We start from the raw sequence: 21,347 nt of genomic DNA, 5'->3' as shown, positions 1-21,347 counted from the left end.
ATACAACAAATAGTTCCCAGAGTATGAGCTTTCAGCCAATGCAAATTCCTTCCTCATCCCATCTGGTTTGCAAGTAATGGGTGAGTGTCTAAATAACCAGATTTTGATTGAGAATACAAAAACTGAAATCTACTTGCAGTCCAGATCATATGACTCATGTGACTCTGCTTTATCTACAGAAGACCTATTGTCAAAAAACCCAAGAAACAAACTCTCAGTATTTTGTATTAGTTTTGTTCCAAAAACTAAAGAGACCACAATTACCAGAGAAATATTAGCAATATTAGAAATTAATATTTCCTCTTGCATGCTGAACAACGTCATGCTGAAGTTTGCTCATGAGTTCTATTTAGATTTAATTCCCGTGGGGCATGCTGGTTTGAATTGGTATCACATTCCAGCTTGATCCTGGACTTGTATCAGAATGCATCAGTGGCAGAAACCATTTGCTGTGTGGAAGACAGAAGGGCTAAGCAAAAAAGCCTGGCATAGACATGTGAAAAATCAATATTACTGACCAGAATTATGTTTATGAGTTAGCAGGCTGGAAAAGCCTGACATTTCTCTGGGCACATCTTGCAGGCATGTTTGCTGCAGATAATCCAGGCTGCCACTGACTTGGCCAGTAATTGCAAGACTAATGTTTTCCTTCGTATGAACTCTTCCTGAGCTTTTTTACCCAAAGTATTGGAATATGCTTTTCATCAGTATAGGTTGACATGACTTCTCTTTCCATCTGCTTTCGGGGGCAACAGTGAAATTGATGTTTTTTGTTTGTTTTAAAAAAATTAACATCCCCATTCAAAACATTGGAAATCTTAACAATAGCATTCTAAGTTACCATTTGCTTTGGATTCCAACTTAAGATTCAAGTATTGTGGAGTAATATTTGCTATATTAGCAGTACAGGTTTATGTGAATGAAAGCTTATCATGCCTATCTGATTGTGAAGTGTACTGTCCCTAATGCGACATCCGTTAGTTCAAGAAGCAAAGAGGGACAGAAGGGGCTGTTCTTAGGGCATTGAAAATCAGAGGGTGTAGAATTCAAAGAAAAGCAGATTCCCTTGGCAGTCCTTGAAGGTCATTGCATATTTCTTATTCACATCACTTATTTATTGTGCATCTTTTTTTTTAATATAAAGACCACTGCTTTGGCAAGTGTATGAAATGAGATATTTGGTGACACGATGACAGTTGCAATTGTGGGTGCTATCATCTGCCACCTACTAAACAGTAATTAATAAGATCTGCCCTGAACAATACCATTGGTTTGTCAAATGCTGACATGTGCAACAAATTCTAAAGGGAAGAGACACTCCATCTGGGTCCCACTCATTCACTCTCTCTCCTCCTTATACCCTCAGCCTACTTATAAGCATTCCTTTTTCCTTTTCTCTTTTTCTTCATTGCAAAGGTTGCTGTGTATAAAAAGTGACCAGGAAACACTTTCAGACTGTGTTTCCAACATTCTCATGGATTTAATTGGTGTGGTATAATTAAAATTTTAAATTTACAGTAAGTGGGGTTTGTTTGTTTCTGTAGATGCTTCGCAGCTACGAGATTTCCCTGTGCTGCTGAAAGTCAGTGGTTGCTTCAGTTTATAAGCATGGCTCTCACTGTTCAGAAATCACTTCTCTGTGTTTTGTCATATAATTTTGAACTTTGATTTTACTGCATTTCTTCAAGAGATATCACCAGCCAGAAATAGAGGGAAATGTTTGTTCATTTTAACATGAGGGAATCACTGTACTGAGAGTGGGTACAAAATGTTAAGCTTGATGCACTATTTTTAAGTACTGAGATCTAGTAAATAGCAGTCCCATTTTTAGGATAACTGCTTTCCAGCACTGCCATAACAGTATGCAGTTTAATTTGTGCTCTTCACACAGTGGGATAAATCAGGTGAAGCTCTATTAAGGTTTGGTGTTGTTTCCTTATCAGAGAGCCTAAACTTATATTTCTACAACTGAACATGATATTCAAGTTCTGAGTTTTGTTAAAGCGTGTAAATCTAGATTCACCATGTTCACCATGTATTAACATCTAATATCACAATTAGACAAAGAACTTTCTTGCACTGCAGGTGTGGAACTCAGAGATCTTAGGTGTGTAATTATCTCACACGTACTGCGCTACAGATATTCCAAGCTAACAACATATGAGCTAGATTCAGTGACTGAAAACAATAAGGCCACATAGAAAGGGTGCTTGGTTAAACTGTCTTGCTGAGTAACAACTATCACATTCAAAGCCCAGTCCAACTTCAGCCTGTGTTGATGTAGATTTTACACTGAGTCATTAAGAAGCACCAGCTTTAATGGTGTTAGCTGCATTTTGTGTTGTAGACATCCCCACAGTTACACGGCATCCTGCTGGACTGCTTGACATGTGAAGAAGTACAGCAAGCTCCCTGCCCTAACTACCCTATCAGAGAATCATAGAATCATTAAGATTGGAAAAGACCTCTAAGATCATCTAGTCCAACTATCTGCCCACCACCAACATTGCCCACTAAACCATATTCCTTAGTACCTTTGTACTACATCTCTGACATACATACTGCATACACTTATTGAACCCCTCCAGGGACGGTGACTCAGCCACCTCCACGGACAACCCGTTCCAGTGCTTGACCACAGAGAAGTTTTCGCTAATATCCAACCTGAACCTCCCATGGCAAAACTGAAGTCCATTCCCTCTCATCCTATAGCTGAGAGAAATGACCTACCCCCAACTTCCCTGGCACTGAGGTCAGGTGGACAGGCCTGTAGTTCTCTCAGATTCTCCTAAACCTAACCCTAAACCTAACACTAACCTTAACCCTAAAACCTTCTATATGGGGTTCACACTGGTAAGCCCCTGGTCCTCCAGGACCTCTTTATGGTTTACCAGGAATGCTGATAGAGGTGGAAAGTGGCTTGGCAATCACTTTCTCCAGCTCCCTCAGCACCCTCAGGTGGATCTCATCTGGTTCCATGGACTTGTTACAGCCTAGATGGTCTCTATCTCCACCTGAATCATGGGAGGTTTATTCTGCTCCCCAGCCCAGACTTCCAGGTAAGGGGGTAGAGTACTCTGAGGATAGTTATCTTATTTTTTATTTTGATCTTGTATATATTATTAGATAATGTCTGATTATTAAAGACAGATGTAAAGAAGACATTAAGAATAGCAGCCATTTCATTTTCCTTAGTGACTGTGCTCCCTGCTGCATCCAGAAAAGGGTGAAGATCCTCCTTAGCACTCTTCATGCTATTAATATGTTTGTAAGAAAAAAAAAAAATTCTCTTTTACTACAGTGGCCAGGTTGATTTTAAACTGGGCTTTTGCCTTTCTAATTTTCTACCTGAATATCCTAGCAACTTCTTTGTACTCTTCCCTACTTGCTTGCCCCTTCTCACTCTTTCATAGGGGGTAGATACTCCTTTTCTCCTGGAGTTTCAGGTAATACCATGAGCTAGGGCACATAGTCTGTAGAACCTGGGCTGCCTGCCTGTACCATTCCCCTGGGGCAACATGGCTGTTATGCTTTCCTGGGCAGAATGTAGTAACCGACTTGTCCCCTTAATGTGAAGTATGCTTGGGACCATGCTGACAGTTAATGTAGCCCTACTGCATGGACATGCCTAAACACTTCGGTGAAGAAATGAATTAGGCTGTGTATCATTCTGCAAAGGCAAAAGTGAGTCTGGCTGAAATTCAGTCTACATCTGCTCTTAATCGTGCTGCAGTGTTTGTCTTTATTAATTCTATCAGCTGTAATTTTATCAGATGAATCCCATGAATTTGAAGACAATATGTATAATGCCATGGCTGCTTTGTGGGATTTGGAAGGAGTTGGTGCTATTGACCCACTTCTGTGGAATACAAGTCTGTGGAAGTGAATGAAGAGACTTCGTCCCTCCTCCTCCTGAAAAAAAAGGTTTAGATAGGAATTAGCCATCCTGAATCTGGCCATTTTCAACTGAAGTAAGAAAGTGCAGAACATGTTTTATGTATGTTCACACATACATGTGTATATGAGTGCACATTTTCTGTTTTAGTAGAAGTGAATCATGACAAAATTCTGGAAACTTGGCACCTTTCCTTAACCCAGGTCTGGCATTGTGCCCACCTTGTATATAAAAGGAGTGAAAACCTTTTTAATTTCTCAAATCCAATTCATTATGCAGTGGTGCACAAGTTGCCACATGTGCTGTTAGGAAGTCTCAGCACAGATGGAAATAGACCTTGTTACAGAATATAGGTATTTATCACTGGTGATGCTGAGCTTCCCACTTGGAGAATGATTAACTGTCTTGAAGTTCATTTACAAACTGATAAAAGCTGTGAAATGGGGCTGACTGGTTAATGCCTGTTAATTCCTGCATGTCTTTTCAAACAAATTGGAGGAAGACCAAAGTTTAAATTTTGAATACTACAGATCAGAAAGGCCTCCTATGCTGAGATTTGTAAATTTCCTTCTCATTAGAATAAAAGGAGATTTTTACAATTATGTTTTGGTTGCATATAGGGTATTTAGATTAGGCAGAGTACGAGTGAAAAGGCTAGAAGTTAATTTGCGATCTAGTAATATAAAGAAAACCCTGGCTCCTATATTTCAAAACATATGACCAGACATTAATCAGAGCAGCCAATTACTATATAAAATGTGGGAAATCCTAAGGAATTATTTCCTCATGATACATAAAACATACAAATGGTACAAGTAGCTTTTTGTTTTGCTTTTTGATCTGAACAGTGCTAAGGACTGAAACTTCCTTGACTTCTTCAAGGTACAAATGGGATATAGCAACACTGAAATATATTGCTTGAAATTCTGGGAGAAGATGTTTACAATATTTAGCTCTGAAGACTGTTCTGTCTGGGAGAATAAGGAATGGAGAAATTTAAGCCCTCATACAGAAGGACTGCACTGTCAATTGGTGGTTTAGCTGATAGTCACACTGTTACCAACAAGGAGGGGTATGCTGAGTCACATATGACCTAAGCCACCTCCTCAAGTATGAGTTAAATATTAGTGGGTTTTGTTGTTTTGTTGTTGTTGTTTTGTTTGTGTGTTTGTTTGTTTTCCTGGCTGTTCTTAGAATTCAGGAAAAAGGGAAATCGTTTTACTATAAAATTAAAAGATGCTAGGGACCAGGGTTTTGGTAATTGGATATCTCCAGTGCAAACATCTACTGAATCAGATCCTTTATGCTTTCATGTCTTTATCTTGATTTTAGAAGGCAGGGACTACACAGCATCCATCAAAAATGAAATCTCAGTCCCAATGGGAGGCAATTATCTTTCCATTTGATAGTGCCATCACAGAGCAATACACCTGCCAGTATTTCACCCAAATGGATGCAGACTCCAAGCTTTCCAGTTTACAAATGGATTTAGTGGCTCATCTTGGCTGCTTGGAAGAACAGGGTTCAAATGCTCCTTTTTTTATTAATAGTGCTTCTCTTTTGTGGCTGCCTGTATCACCTTTCATTCCAGCTGGAGTCTGAAATGGAAGCACTGTGCTAATGCTCCACAGGACAGGCTGGGGTTTTCCAGGCCAGCCAAACTCTGGAAGTCCTGGAAATATTGCAAAGGAGCCTGCATGTATCTGTCAGCTCAGTTTTCCTTGGTTGTCCACAGCTGCAGAGGATGGACTCAGGTGGATTGGATGATCTCACCAATCCCATGCTCACAGATTCAGATAAGATGGTTAAATTGTGACCTAGACAGATACTTTACCTATTTTTACCCTATCCTCTCCTCATATGATTAGGCTGATATTTTTAAGTCTAAATCAAGAGGGGAAGGCTAGAAGAAGACTGTCTCTTGCTGGAAGGATTGTCACTTGAAGGGGAAGCAGTGGGCTGTGCATTCCTCTCTTATATACTAAAAAGTTATTACACATTACCAACCATTTTTTTAAAATTATCTGGTTTAAATATCTGGTTTCTTTCTTATGCTAGACTTATTACACTGGGCAACGTAACGGGTAGACAGAACTCTTCCACTCATGGCCTTGTATACTTGTACAGAGAGGGCTAATGATAACTCTGCTATGGGAATTCAAGGAACTTAAAGTGCTTTATTTTTCTACACTGTTCTGAACAATTGGATTGATCAGTATGATGACTTCTGATATTAGCTTGGTGCATAAAAAGCTACTCATTTATTTACTCCAGCATGTTTTTGCATATTTTATTCAGCAGTGTGTCAGGTGTCCTGCACCTTTAAGAATGAAGCACAAGTCCTATTGAAACATCTCCTCAAGAACACTTTATACTGTACTCACAACCTTTCACTGTTTACTCAACCTTTCATCCCATTGCAGTGGAATGTGTAGAAAGTACTGCAAAGCAGATTCTGATCTGACATACCATGGGGTAATCTAGAGTAAGTCCAGAGTCCTGGATTTATTCAAGTAAAATCAAGAGGGGGAATTCATCCTGCTGTGCTAGGCTTCCATAGCCTTCTCTGGCAGCTGCTGCTGCCTGTGAGGAGAAGAGTGCAATTGCTGATTTGCCAGAGAATCCCAAGCATAAGAGCGAGTGTCAGCAAAGAGCTGTGGAATCAGTGGTGCTAAATTCTGTTATACATGTTAAGTATACAAATCAGATTAGATGGTGAAAAAAGAAAGCAAATGTCTTTTCATAACCCAAGTCTAGCTAGGAGCAAGAAAAAATTCTTTGCCAGCTCCCTTGCTCTCACTCCCCGCTTTCCTCCCACTATTTCAGTACCAAATATAACCCAAACTTATGGAGTGTCTCAGCTACTGAAATATGATGTTTCTTTTCTGGTTTTCATCTGGGTCTGGAGGTGGAATTGCAACAATATCACAAAATAAGCCTCTTGCATGCTGCTTCTGATCACAGACAGGAATCAGGCCTGTCCCCTAGAAGTACCTAGGCATTCTCAAGATGAGCAGGCATCCTCCAGATATCTGGGAAGTACTGTCGTGCCAACCCACCAGTTCCTTAAGATGTATGTTCTTTGTTACTGGCCACGTGCAAGCTTTTCCAATCAAATCTATCCAGCACATGAAGGTTTTCCAAACAGAACTTTGCCAGCTCATGGCAGCTGCTGTGAGAAGATCTTGAAACATGTTGCCCAGAATGCTCAAATAAAGTGCGAAGGTGTTGAGTATTTTCAGCTGTCTTTCAATTTACAACTATCCCTGTATGTTGCTGTTAAAGTCACAGAAAAATATATAAGAAGAATCCTTCTTCAGAAATGGTATTTCTGAAAACATCTGGAAATCAGTGCAAGTTTTGTGGAGTATGAAGATACGAGGTACAAATATGTAATGACACATTACATTTGTTAGTTTAAGAACATTCTTAGGGATTCTGAATACAGCAGCAAAATCCCTCCATCTATCTTCCCTTATGCTAAAAAGTGTTCTTATTGAGGGATTAAAGATGTTATTGTAATACTATTCATAACGTATACAGTTTGCAGCTCTCACATCTGTTTTTTACACTATGAATCTAATCATCAAGACCCTTATTCACATTTGTCTTATGGATAATAGGACAGGATACCAAAGGACTGAAAGGAAATAACAGAGTATTGGTGTAATGGTCTAATTAAAGATTTCAAATTAAAATCTAATTTCTAATTAAATTATAATCTTAATTTCGAACTAAAAATTTAAAGATTTTCAAAGAGAAGAAAAATCCAGAATTCTGTGGTGTGGAGAAGATATGCAGCGCTACCCCATTTTCACTGATACAGGTGTGAACAAAGCCATGTGAACCTTATATCCCAAGGAATATCCCTCTGCCAGACCTCCCAGCTTCTGATGTTCTCAGCCACGCATCAAGAGAGATAAAAAACTTCACTTTGCCCATGAGAAATTCTGGAGAATCCAGGGAGCTTTTGAGAGCAGAAGGCTTGCTCTTCCTTAGGCACTGACAGTCTAAAGGAGAGTGAGTCAGACTTCTTGCCAACCTGTCAGTTGTCTGACTTTCTTGTGTCAAAGAACTCAGATGATGGGGTAACATACAATATAAAATTGAAAAATATTCGTCTGTATACTTTTGGGTATGTATGTTCAGATATACCTTCCCATAGCACTTCTACTGATAATATTTAGAAAAATGAGTTTTGTAATAGTGACAGTCTTAGTGACCTAGATTAATAGGTGATAATTCGCTTGTATTTCAAAAACTGGAACAGAGAGAGAGGATTATAGAAAATTTCACTTCAGAAATATACATTATTATATTATATATTTATGAGACGACATATTTAAACTATTTCATGCATCTCTTCACCGAATACATGCTGCATTATGTGAAGGAATACTAATTATTGAGTGAAATCTCATTTAATTTGAAAGTTGTCCTTATGGGAAAAGACTTTTCCGCAAATAGTTTTCAGGCGTTCCTTACTTTGTTGAAGTTAGCAAATTGCAATGAAACTCTTCCACTGGAAATTCTGCAAGTAGTTTGTTATGAAATCTGTATAGCAGTTGGAAACCAACAGCTAAGTGATCCACATGGAAAGATGTACAAGGTGAGAGTAAAACAATCAGGATCTGTGTGATAAACAGTAGTTAGAGAATGCTGGCTGTTTTTGTGAGCAGCTTGAAAGGCAGATTGATCACCAAAAATAAAAGCTTTTGTGCTGCTAGGTTTAATGAGTTAGAATCATATTCTGAAGAGGTGGCTGTAGCAAACTCACACTCCTTGTGAACTGACAGAGTGGGGCACTTATAACAGCTGTGAGAACTTTTTAACTGTCTAATGATTGCCCAATGTATTGTAGAGATCTTCATGGAAGGGAGCTTTAAAGAGAGATTTGAAGAATTGGAAGGTCACTGTTTCTTCACGTGGCTAATGTCACTAACAAATAAGTTCTAAACAAATGACTGTCTAGGAGTGTGCTTAAAGAAGAGTGAAGATGCACTAAAATCAGAGATCCAGAGTATAGAATGTGTTGAAGCTTCAGTCTGAAAGAGCAATTTATCTAGCCTGCTAGCCGCTACTTCTCTCTTTATTGGGCATCTCTCAGCTTTAGAGACAGTGATGAGACAGACCAGCTGAATTGTTTTGGCAGCCAAGTGCTTTATTCTATTACAGGCCCAAAAAATATCTTGCAGACAGGCATGTGATGGGTCCACTAGAAGGTCCCATTGCACAGCAGTGTAAGTAATACAACAAGATTGTACAACTTTGTATGACCAAAATTCTTACATGCTGTGCGGTGTTACTGATTGTGCTCATTTGAATGATAATGACCTCTTCTCACCCCGTGGATACTGTTACATTCATCGGCCCTGCAAACCATGTCTTCTGGTGCCTCCATGACTGGCTATGAACCTTGTCTGTGTGGATGATTCCCATCTTTGTTTTGGAGCAGTTAGAACATGAATCTTATATGGCTTTTGCAAGTCCCTGCTACTGTATCAGTAGCTCAGTTTTGTTCTGGTCTTAGGAAAACTGGCAGTGTTATCCTAGAGAACTTTGACTTAGAAATACTGAGGAATGAGCAAGAGCTGGCTACATCCTAAGTTGTCAGTGAAATATCCCTTTTGAGTTTATTCTGAAATTTTGCCTTCTTTCAGCTTCCTCTACTGGCAGTGAACAGGATCATACCTCCCTATTAGAATTCTGCTGAAATAGCTAAAATAGAAGTTTGATAGCACAAATTTTCATCTGAAATCTGGGAAGAAAACTCTAACTCCAATGTGGTAGAAGAAAGCGGCATTCCTTTATTCCTCATGATACGCGCTGGGTGACTTGACAAGCAAGTGCACCCTCATAGTGTTCAGGTTCTGCATTTGAACATTTAAGACATGCATATCCAGTGCATTGACATACATATTCATTTTTTTTCAAGGACTCATAAATATATACTAATGTCCCTTTGGGCATAGTCAGTAATATCTAGGGTGCTCAAGTGCCCACCTACTACTTCCCCATTTTTCACCATCATCTGCATTGCTGAAGCCTTTGACCCACTTTCATCCACTTTTCCTCAGTTTAGAAGATTTCCATGGCTTATGAGGCCAAAGTGAGCCACTTTTTAAAAACAATGCATGTGGAACCCAAGGAAAATGTCCTTGCACATTTTGAGGCAAAAGATAAAAGTATTCTATTGTGACTCCAGCACTTCTTGCAAGGCAAAATTATTGAGGCAAAAGATAAAAGTATTCTATTATGTTCCCAGGGCAGAATTACTGAGGAAAACAAGACTAATTGCCCACTAAAGCTGAAATGGAAAGTTTTAGAAATATCACTTACAGATTCCTTTTACTAAACTAATATATTAGTTCTGATGTACTAATCCCTATAGCTAAAGAAGCCAATCTATATAAGAATGAAAGCACATCTAGAGTGCAGAGATGTAGTTTTCTGACACCATGTTGCCTCAGAAAGTAAAATGGCATAGTGGCTGTAAATTATCTTAAAGGCAGGATACTGAAAGAGCTTATTTCAGGCAGAACTGGATGATGTCTCCGACTAGAATCTCCGGATTACTGGGGGGCTAGATGGAAGAGATCTAGAGCTGAAATCCCAGGATTGGCTAAACAGACCCCCTATACTAGGTATTGTATATTAGTTATTAATCTGAATCTTCTGTATGCTTCCTGTCATCCATTTGCAAGGCCTCTGGAGGTGGTTTTCTTATGATAACATTGTAGAACAATTTACACTAATTCTAGTTTGATTATGATTGTCACAAAAGTACAGTGGGATTTGTATAGTTTTCATTATGCCAAGTGGTAGATTCAATAGATCTGAATTCTTCATCTGGCCTTTTTCCTGGCTTTCCAAGTGATTATGATCAAGTCAATTTACTTTTTTCTTCCTCTGCTTTCCCACTACTGAAGTAATGGATGAGAATAACGAGTGTTATATTACTAGCAAAGACAGTGATTTTTTTTTCTAGTCTTCTGTATCTGGACTGAAGATTCAGATCCAGTCAGAGATGTGATTAGTCAGGTTTTCACGACCTGGCTAAGTCTCTGTCCATCATGCCCTCACTGATCTAAGACATCATTAAAGGGCAGGCAGCAGCTCCCTGACATTCTGCTGCTATCTCATCATTTGAGAGACAGTAGCCTGCATCAATGTCCATGATGAGCAGCGCACCCCTGCTGCCTGTCACAGTCACATATTTATCAAGGTACAGTAATTTGTGAGAACATTAATAAATACAAATCACTCTCCAGGGAGCTGCAATACATTATTTTACTTCTCGACAATAACAGGCCTTATTATCTTGCAGGGAGATGCTCTTGTCAGGGCAATCAAGGATGGCCATTTCTAATGAAGACAAATGATCTCCTTCAAAGGAGCGGCAAGCCTTGATTTGGCTTAATGGCTCACTAGTATGAAGCATGGATTTAATCAGAGCTCCAGCTTCTGTCACACATGGGCCTTGAAGACAGGTAATTGGAGGCAGGTGCTAAATACAATCTAAATGAAATGTCTAGTTAATAAGGATAGTTTGAAACTAATAACTTCTCCCCCTCCCCCAGCCTTAGCCCTTGCAGGGACATGGAGACAGATAGATGAGCTTAAGCTAAGTTTCTCAGCATTGCCTTTCTCACTTCGAGTACTGTGCAGCTATTTGGAGTTTGTTAGATGTTCCACTTGGAGTGATGCTCTTTCAGATAAGATGTTCTGTTGAGAGGCTGTGCTCAGAATGCTTTTTTTTTTTTTTTTTTTTTTTTTTTTGTGCTGGAATAGGCAGCACAGCTAAAATCTGGGCAAAGAACATAAAATCATAGAATGGTTTGGGTTGGAAGGGACTTCAAAGATTATCTAGTTCCAACCCCTCTGCTGTGGGCTGCCCAAGGCCCCGTCCAGTCTGGCTTTGAATGCCTCCAGGGATGGAGCATCTACAAATTCTCTGGGCAACCTGCTCCAGGGCCTTGCCGTCATCTGAGGAAAAATTTCAACCTCGCAACTAATCTAAATCCCTCCTCTTTTAGTTTAAAACCATTTCCCCTTGTCCTATCACTATCTGCTCATGTAAAATATCAGTCTCACTCTGTTTTGTAAGCTCCCATTGTTTAAGGCCAGGCAATTAGCAGGACTGCCTCTTGATAGCAGAACCAAGCTTTCTAAACCCAAGTGATGATAGGTTCACCTATTTCTGGGAGCATGACGTAGCAGTGATATGTAAAATAGATCTCTCTCAATTACTATTCACTGTGGCAGAACCATTCAAGATTAGTTGCCCTCTAAGGAATTTTTTTTTTAGAGAAGAATTAAAGTCATCCCTGGCTCAAATTGCTTATTGAACTACTTGGAAACAAAAATTCTTCCTGGGGGCCTCTACAGCTTTGTCTACATTTTGGGAAACCAGAGAGGTTTTGGCTTTTCAGATACATTTTGAAATTCATTGTTGATTTCTTTTTAAATTCTTTTCCTTTCATCTATTTTTTAATTGAAAAAGAAAAAGAAAAATAAGGCCAGCTGTGATTAACAGATGAGAAATACGACTGTCTTGAGCAGACGATTGCATCAAGGAAACACTCAGAAGTAAAATACTCTTAGATTAGAAATTAGTGTCTAGTGGATCAGAATTCTGCTACCTTGCTTCTTCTTTATGGCTTGAATTCCTCCCAAAGATATGGCAATAGCCCCAAAAGTTGAGAATTTCTCACTAGCCAAAAAACAGCCAAAATGTTCAGATGCCCTTCAAGTTCACATCAACATCATGGTCACGGATCTGATTGCAATGCAAGTAGCTGCAAAATTACAAAATCTAAATTACTAAATCAAGCTAATTTAAATATTGCAAGCAGTGCAGATGCAGCAGCATGGATTGTATCACAAACTGATCAAGACTGGCTGGCGAGTGAGCAAATTGAGTGTGTCAGCTGTGATCATGTCTGCAGAGGGGAGCAGCCATGCTCTGTAAGTGGCAGAGTTTTATGTTTCCAAGGTAGCAATTCACATAGTCACTTCCGATTCGTGTGTGTATGCAGGGTTTGGCATGGACAGTCATGACAAAAAGTGCTGATGGGTGGCAGAGAAGGGAGACTTGATTCTGTATCAGAAGGAGAAGGGTTATAATGTCTACCCAGCCTTTTAAAGGTTGGTGTGCACCTGTGCACCTGTGTCAAAGCAAGATGTTTATGGCAGACAAAGAAACAGTTATTCTGTCAGAGATAAAGCATTGGAAATACTCTGATACTGTCACTGATTCAGCTGAAGTCACTTCATGAATAGGAGTTTGTGATAACAGTAAAAATCATGTTTGCTGATGGAGGAAAAATGGTAGAGAAACCCCAGGCTGGGACCACTGCTTCTCTCTACTCCTTGCAAAGCAGAATTGAGACAACTGTAATCAGAGCTACCATTCGTGGAGCCATGAATTATTTATGTGTGTACAGTGTGCAGTTATGAGCTATTTTTAACATACAGCCACAACTCTCAGTGACAACTCAGACCTTAATAGTGAGGTAATTCTGTCTGAAGATTGGATGCTGGTGTTGGTAGGCCAGGAGGCAAATGTTATACTAACAACTAAAGCGGACAGGAGGCAAGCCCAGGATGGCCTGATGAATCTCAGGACTGGCAAGTGAGTCTTACATTCTATCTGAATAACCCTGTGGCTGGTGTCAGCTGCCTGGGCATCAAATACTGGGAAGATTCTGCTGTGTCCCCTTGGTTGATGTGCATGCTGCATGGAGAATTGTGCACGGTGTTCCCAGTTACTTTGGACAAACAGGCTTTGCTATTCTTATCAACAAGGGGCTCTTCCTTACAATGTCATTTGGGAGCACTGGTGCAATAGAAATGAGCAACTTCGTTTCTCCAAGAGCAGCATTACAGAAACAAGGCACTAGGCCAGAGGTTCATTTATACTGACCAGGATTCACTTCCCAGCTCTGGGAGTTGTTCACTATGAGGCCAAGTCATTTTGTCTCAGAGTGTATTTCACTGTCCGTGAAAAGCCAGGGATAATGCTACCAGCCTCTCAGGAGAGAAATGATTTGAGGCCCTCTGTGAAAGGTACTATACAGGCCCAAGCTGCCATTGTCAAGCCAGTCCCAACAATACTTCATGGAATGTGTGCCTTTTGTGTCTGTTCTGAGGCCGTAGGGAACAATGCCTTTTCGGGACAATAGATGTCTGCAATTCATGGTGAATTTCCTTCTCTTCTCTCATTAAAATCCATTCATTTCCAGTACAGCCTCTTCATTCTCAGACATACATCTTGGATATTTGTCAACTTCTATTCATCCTATTTAGTCTGCGCATCTAATCTCTTGGAGACTGAACGTTTCCTCTGATGGCAGTCTTTAGAGTGCAGTTCTGCCAACTGGGATGCATTGAGGAGAGCCTCTTGGCAAGCTGGCTCATTCTTGGGAGCACACATATTTGAGTAGTGAGACCTCAGGCATTTCTGCTGTGCAAGAAACCACAGCACTCAGCACTCAGTAAAACTCAGAAGTGAACCACGCAGTGGCACAAACTGCTTTTTGTGCATGTTATTATACTCCTACCTGTTCTGACAGCTATTTCAGGTAGAGGAGAGAGAGAAAGTGGTGGTACATTACCCAGTAGGAGGAACACAGACACTGAGTCCATTTGGATCAAACTACCCAACAGCAGTGAGATCATAGCAGTTTTGGCTCAGTATCAATTCAGCAGTGCTTCAGCCACTGACATAAATAAGGGCTCGGTCCTAAGACCGTTAGGTTAGCCGTTTTGCTCTGCTGTCTTTTATAGAGAAAAACACCGTTTGCAACTGGGCGCTTAAGCAGGAAGCTTTTGCTGCCCGAGCTCCGGAGATCCTTGAGAGCTTGGTGACATCTGGTGGGAACTGGAAGAATCACAAACCTTGTGCTTCCATCTGCCGTCAGCTCTCTTCGTGCTGTGAGTTCTACAAGACAAGAATTCTTGCTGGACTAGAACTATGAAAAAAAATAATGAACGATAACCTAAAGGAGATTTGGATTTCCGTTTTTACAGTGAAAAAAAATCAATGGCAGACATTTTCAAGAAATATTCTTTTTCTAGCAGAAAAAGTTATGTAATAACAAAAATGGGCTTTCCAAAATAAATGTACAGTTTCCTTCAGTTTCAGGTAATTTATAAATCAATTTTAAAAAGATTTCCACAAGAAACAGGTAAACCACAGCCATGATAAATTTCTATTGATTTCACATGCAGAATCAGAAAAGTAAAAAAATCAAAAAATGTAATACTGTAATGATGCACATGGCAGACTGTATAGTTTAGATATCCAAAAGCCTGAAATTCCTAAGGGAGTGATGGTTGGAATAGTGAAATTAATGTCGAATTCTGACTAATTCTGTTCTTGAAAGTTGAATTATCCTGTTGGGTCTGTATACAGATGTATGTGTGTCAGTCTTCCCATTTTTTTCCCATAACTTTTTAATTCTGGAAAGATAAAAACTGTTACCTTTGTTCTCTCTTTTTTTCAAGTGCACTTGTTGGATCTAGTGCACAACATTCTTGCAGCTTTACAAGATGGACGAAGTATTAAGGAACAAAGATACAATTTTCTTCCAGTATCTTTTATTTGTTGTTGGAATGGTATATTCCCTAAAAGACCAATAATCAAAGGATTTCCTGCATTTGCCAAGGGTTTTGTGAGATTTTTGATAAAGAGAAAAGAGTTTGAAAAGTTATCAGTCAATATCTTTTTTTTTCCCATCCCTTTTATTAGGACTTTCTAATGGGAAAGAATGGATGTAGAAGGAGGAAATCATTAAAATGGTGGTCAAATCTTCTGGAAGTGGCTGTGAAGGCTATGCTATGATTCCAGCCATGACTGAGAATCCAGAATGTGGATACACAGGAGTTCCTGAAATTCAAGACTTCTGGAAGACTCCTGAACTGAGACCTTAAAGTCACTGGTAAGTTTGAAGAATCACAGACTATTGCTTGAGCCTATTTGACATTTTATACTTTGGTAAAAAAGAGTTAGTCTAGAGGACAAAGCAGCTTTTCAGAGTGAAATCTGTCAAGTCCAAAGCAGATCTTCTCTTAGCTATGTGGGGGAAAGACTCACTCTAAGGCTTCAGTTTGCCTGCTTTCAGCTCAAATCTCTGCCTCCTCTCCCATTCCAGCTCATGTCTGCAGTGATGTTTGACATGTAATATCACTGCTGGTAACCTTATTAGCAGAGCCAATTGTCTGAAGACATTCATATGGGAGGCTGCTTGCCATTCACTGTATGAGCTATGGCCCTATTGTTTGTGACAGCACTAGGTGACCTAATTCACTCCAGTGGATCCATCAAGCACGTCCTCACAGGGTGATTTTCCCCTCTGACAGGTCACTGTCACTGTTCTTTCCCCTAGTACTCTAATAGTCCTAGCCTCACTTTCACACAAACACAAAATTACACATAAACAGGGTCCTTCCTGAGAGCTGGTCTAGTTACTAGGTATTTACATGGGCATAGTGAGCATGCAGCATGAGCCTAAAGCTACTTGGACTGCCTTTAAGCTTTTAACATAACAAAATGTAGTGTTTAGAGATTAGCATTGGCTAAGTTATTTTACTTCTTCGATCAACAATAAAGTGGGAAAAGGGAATTTTGCTGATATTGAGGTGTTCATGGCACAGTTTTGACACAGTGATGGGCCTAAGAACCCTATCTTTGTAATGATTTTAGGACAACTTGGACAGAAGCTGCAGGGTACAGCAGCCTTGTCAAAAGCTTTTCCTTCCTGCCCAAGTCTGCAATGTCTTCAGCTGTCTTCAAACTGTACTTTGACCAAACTGTACTTTGTACAGTCTCGACCACGTGGAGATTGTGCAGCTGTGCACTGAATTCCTCAAGGACTTTACAACAAACTAGAATTCAAACTACACTATCAGAATTGGCAATGGGATGATGATGGCAGGTGTGTGAATGTGTTGCCCTGTTAACCAAACAACTAAGACAAAGAAACTGTTGACGAAAGGGAAAGGTGGAAAGTTTTGTTCAGTAAATAGTTCTAATGTGTTTGCTTCCCGATGGCGCTCCAGGCTTATTCTGTGTCCTTCTCAATACTTCAAAGAGATAATTGAATTTCACCAGATACTTTGATAGAATTCAAACCAGTATTATGCAAGTACACAGGAGGAGTCCTCGAGTAATTTAACCTGGCCTTTTGAGCTACTGACAAAGTCTGGCAGGAGAACATAAACCAGCAGCCACCCACGCTCAGCTAGGGATCTAAGTGAATGTTGATGAGAATGGGAGTAGGTGGTGAAGTCTCCATGAGATTGAAAATCTCAGCAGGAGTTGGCATGGACTGCTCTGGAAGCTGTTGTTGCCCAAAGCAATGTTGCTCTGAAGGAATAAAGCATTTGTATTGAACTGAGAGGTGTGGTCATCTCACTGCTGCTGGCAACCCAGGCTTTGTTGGAATTTTGATGACAGGAACAATTTTAGTTCTTTTGATCTAAAATTGCTGTCAAGTGAAAGGCGTGATGCTCAGTCTGTGCTAAATGGTTCAAGTTAGGAGATACTAATGGAATTTCTAGCTGTGAAATAACTATGTTGTTTCTACTTGTTGAAATTATACATTACCAACATTCTACTGTTTCCAAGATACATGGACACATAATGGAAATTACCCAGTCAAATCAAATGCCTGTTTCCTATAATGAAGCATCACAAATTTCCTAATAACTGAGACAGATATTTGCTACATATACCCTAACTCACATACAGCAATGAAGGGGAATATACGGTTACTAAAGAATGCAAATATGAAGAATATGTTATGCTGTGTATAAGCTTTTCCCATGGCTTGTGTGTGTCCTCTAAGATGGCGAAACAGTAGACAAGGCATGCTGTTATTAAGGAAGTTGACTTACAATTAATTATAAATGCAGTGAAAAGAGAAACTCAGGAGTTCAGAAAGGGTGTGTAGAGTGCTATTCCAACTTCAATAAAAAAGCTTTTTGTTTCTCTTTTATCTCCTGAAAGTCAAAATTCCTCAAGAGTCATTCAATTATTTGAGCTTAGGGTTCCAACAAATGTTGGAAAGCATGGGTTGTTTTTCTGTTGAGTACACAACTACAAGTTTTGCCCAGTTTCAATGCAGAAAATAAGTGGGATGGGAATAGGACTTCTCAGCAACAGACCAATGTTCCATTCTTGCTTCTGAAGCTCTGTCTGTCTCCTTTACCACTGTGACAGTGTTATCAATAGATGGCTCCTTTAATGACTTAGTGCTAAATTTGCAGTAAAATCTGTAGCCAACTGAGTGAAATTTGGGATTTCCCTGCAAATAATCAACAATTTTTGATCTGTTGTTTTCCTGGTATTTCCAAGAGTGTGTGATCTAAGTTTCTGTCTGCTATTGTTACGCTTTCATGTGTAATGTTAGTTGTGGCAAGACTGCAGGCCAGGCATGCTGTAGTTTGAGTTCCTGCTTTATCAGCACTTCTGTATGGGCAGTAACAGTAGTTTCCATGCAGTCATGGTGGGGATTTGCTTTGTGACTACTAGTGTTGCTATAGCTACATTTCTCCAATGTTCATTACTTCCAATAGCGTCCTTGTCACGCATCCAAGGATGCTGGCATTAAACAAGCTCACAGCATGTCTTTTCTGCCCTGGAAACTATTGCTAGGTGCACTGAGTTGACCAAGAGGTACTGCAGCTGGTGCTTTGCCTGGGCTAAATCTACTTCACCCATGAAGGGAGTGATGAGAGAAGTAGTTAAGAGCTCTTTTACAGCATTGCGGAGGGAAAGGAAAGCCTACAGTCACAAAGGCCCCTTTCCAACTGAGCTGAACAGGAATGAGGAGAAGGAAATGTCATCTCTCAAGAGCGAGTGCAAGGAGGGGAGGGAGCATAGGAAACTTACATTAATTGCTAGGTTGTGTAATGAGCTGGGTGCTTTACAGCTACTGTATAGCGCCCATTGTGTCACCACCTGGTTGGGGGTGTGCTGTTCGAGGGCAGTTTGGCTGGCTTTTGAGTTTTGGTTTTGAATGGTTTAATGAGCAAGTTAAATAGCTGTAAAACTCAGAGTAGGATCTCAAAAAGCCCACTGTCCCTCAGGAATACATGTGTATCTGGTGCTGTGAAGAAAAGGGAGTGAATTCTGAGCAGCCATTTACTTCTAGCAGGAAGGAGCTACCTACGGAACTCTGTTGTACAAGAAAAGACATCAAACATTCAAGACTAGCTATAAGGTAGAGCTAATTACTGACATATCATGAAGACTGACAACGAAGAGGTACTCCAGCCTCTGCATATTCTACTAAACTTCAGTCTTACTTCTCGGGCCTTGATTAGCGCATAAGTGATATTAAAACAGCAACTATCTTATGCTAGGAGGAGCCAAAACACTGCATCTCATAATTTCAACAATTTTGGGTGGGATCTCATCCTCTCTCAATCTGCACTGGCATACTAATGCCACCAAGATGTTTAAGAAATTGGAATGCCTGTCATAAAGGGAGAAGCTGAGAGACCAGTGGTTGATTTTAGCCTGGAGAAGGGCCAGGGAAACTTATCAATATGTGAAAATTCCTTAATGGGGGGTAGTAAAAGATGAAACTGGACTCTTCTTAGTGTTATCTTTTCAAACATGAGGAAAACCCTTTTTCTGCTAACAGTGGTAAAATGCTAGAGTAGTTTACCCAGGCAGGTCTCTGTCTTTGGAGATATTCAAACCTCAACTGAATACTTTTCCTGAGGTCTAGGTAACACTGCTCTGAGCTGGGAGGTTCAGACTTGATGCTCTCCTGTGGTCCTTCTACCTCCAAATACCCTGTGGTTTTGTGTTTCTATGAATCTGTGGTATTTGTTCCATGCTTTTGGGTCTGAAGAAGCCCAAATAAAAAAGGAAGTTCTGTTATTTCCAGTGTTCAGTAAGTAATTGACCAAAACAAGGCCAAATTTTCAGATTTCACAAACTTACATCCAAATCTACAGAGATACATCTGTAAAAACAGATGCACGAACTGTACCTTACTTTTATACATGCCTTTGAAAGTGCTGCTGTATTCCATCAGACATGCTACTGGATGCTTAAAAAAATCAGTCCAATAGTGGACTCCCAGTTTTTAAGCCACAGAGGCCTGTTTTATTCTCAGCATAGAGATATCATCTGACATCTATTTTTTGTATTATTACAGTAGTTGCTCTTGCAAGCAATCTGGATGTTGAAGCAGGCAATTTTTATGTTGATCTCAACTATGTGATTCAACAACTGTTAGAATTACCACTCATAATTAATTGTTTTGCACCAGGTGATGCTGTTCCATTACAATTGCAGTAATAAAGGTACTCAGATCCTTTGGAGTATCACTTAAAGTGCTATTTACTACAGCTAACACTATAAAGAGAGAGATATAGATAATCTTAGATCTGTTTAGATGGTGAGACCTCAAAGTTCTGTGGCATTGAAAAGCCATCTGACTGGGGCACAGCATTCAAGAGCAGATCTGGTCTGTTACCCCATTTTAATCCTGCAGGATTTTCTTACAAGAAAACTACTGATCATTTCTACTACCAAAAAAAAAAAGGACACTCATGTGCAAACTTCTTGCTGCACTTCTAGTTTAAGACAAGGGCATGCAAGTGGCATAATCAGCAGTATCAAGTGAGAGCTACCTAGAGGGTCTCTGTTACAATTGATTGTCTAAGTTTGTCATCAATCCAAGGAATATTAACAGCACAGGCCTTGGGCTAAGCCACATGTGCAGAACAGCACAGTTTAAGTTGTATGTAGATTATATGCATCAATGTATGATTGTGTATGATGTATGCTCAAGATCATTGCACTAAGATACATGACTCTGTCTCCAGTCCTCATTCTGCAGATGCATTTACAGCATACTTAATAAAAGAAACAAGTTGACAGGATTTATAACACACTCATTATACCCTATATCAATTAGATTCAGCTGCTCAGAATGTTTCATAAAACCAACTCTTGTAAAACTGTAGTAGTACTTCCCATTACTCTTAATTTTCAGTAGATAAAATTGCCTCATTCCAAAAGCACCCCTTCTTTAAAGCCAAGAGCAGGTTTATTCATAACTTATGCTCTGGTCTAGATTTGTATCAATCCTATCAGAATTCTGGACATGAGACACCTTCCCTTCCTTGAAACAATTTTGTTGTCACTATTTTAGGATCTGGGGGACCTGCAGCAGTACATATACTGTCTAGTACAGCTGTCAGCAGCGTGCAGCACTTGCCTGGCGGGTAGGAGGAAGAGCACTGTCTCCTGTTCAGACCCTCTTGGGGAAACTACAGGAGTCTCAGAGAGAGTTGGCGGACTGGTTCTGCTTCGGCCATACGGGACTGATCGCAATTAACGTAGTCGCAGAAGTTATTTGCCTATAGGTGGCAGTATTTCCTAGCTCTTGTTTTGCAATACTGGTGATATATGAGTTTTCCGTAATTT

General features: G+C 39.9%; 1 protein-coding gene across 1 annotated transcript in view; it reads left to right on the top strand.

The window, feature by feature from the left end:
• MAPK8 (mitogen-activated protein kinase 8) overlaps window positions 1-21,347 on the top strand; it is a 245,106-nt gene that overhangs the window by 99,206 nt on the left and 124,553 nt on the right. Inside the window, exon 3 of the mRNA XM_042818624.1 lies at window positions 15,648-15,837. The gene's annotated coding sequence lies outside the window, so the exon portion shown is untranslated. The remainder of the gene's footprint in view (window positions 1-15,647; window positions 15,838-21,347) is intronic.

The sequence above is a fragment of the Centrocercus urophasianus genome, unplaced genomic scaffold (assembly GCF_019232065.1).
Source record: "Centrocercus urophasianus isolate 14NV4802_14NV808 unplaced genomic scaffold, USGS_Curo_1.0 seq_17, whole genome shotgun sequence".
Lineage (NCBI taxonomy): Eukaryota > Metazoa > Chordata > Aves > Galliformes > Phasianidae > Centrocercus > Centrocercus urophasianus.
The sequence above is the reverse complement of the archived record's forward strand: the minus strand, read 5'-3'. Positions and strand labels throughout refer to the sequence as shown.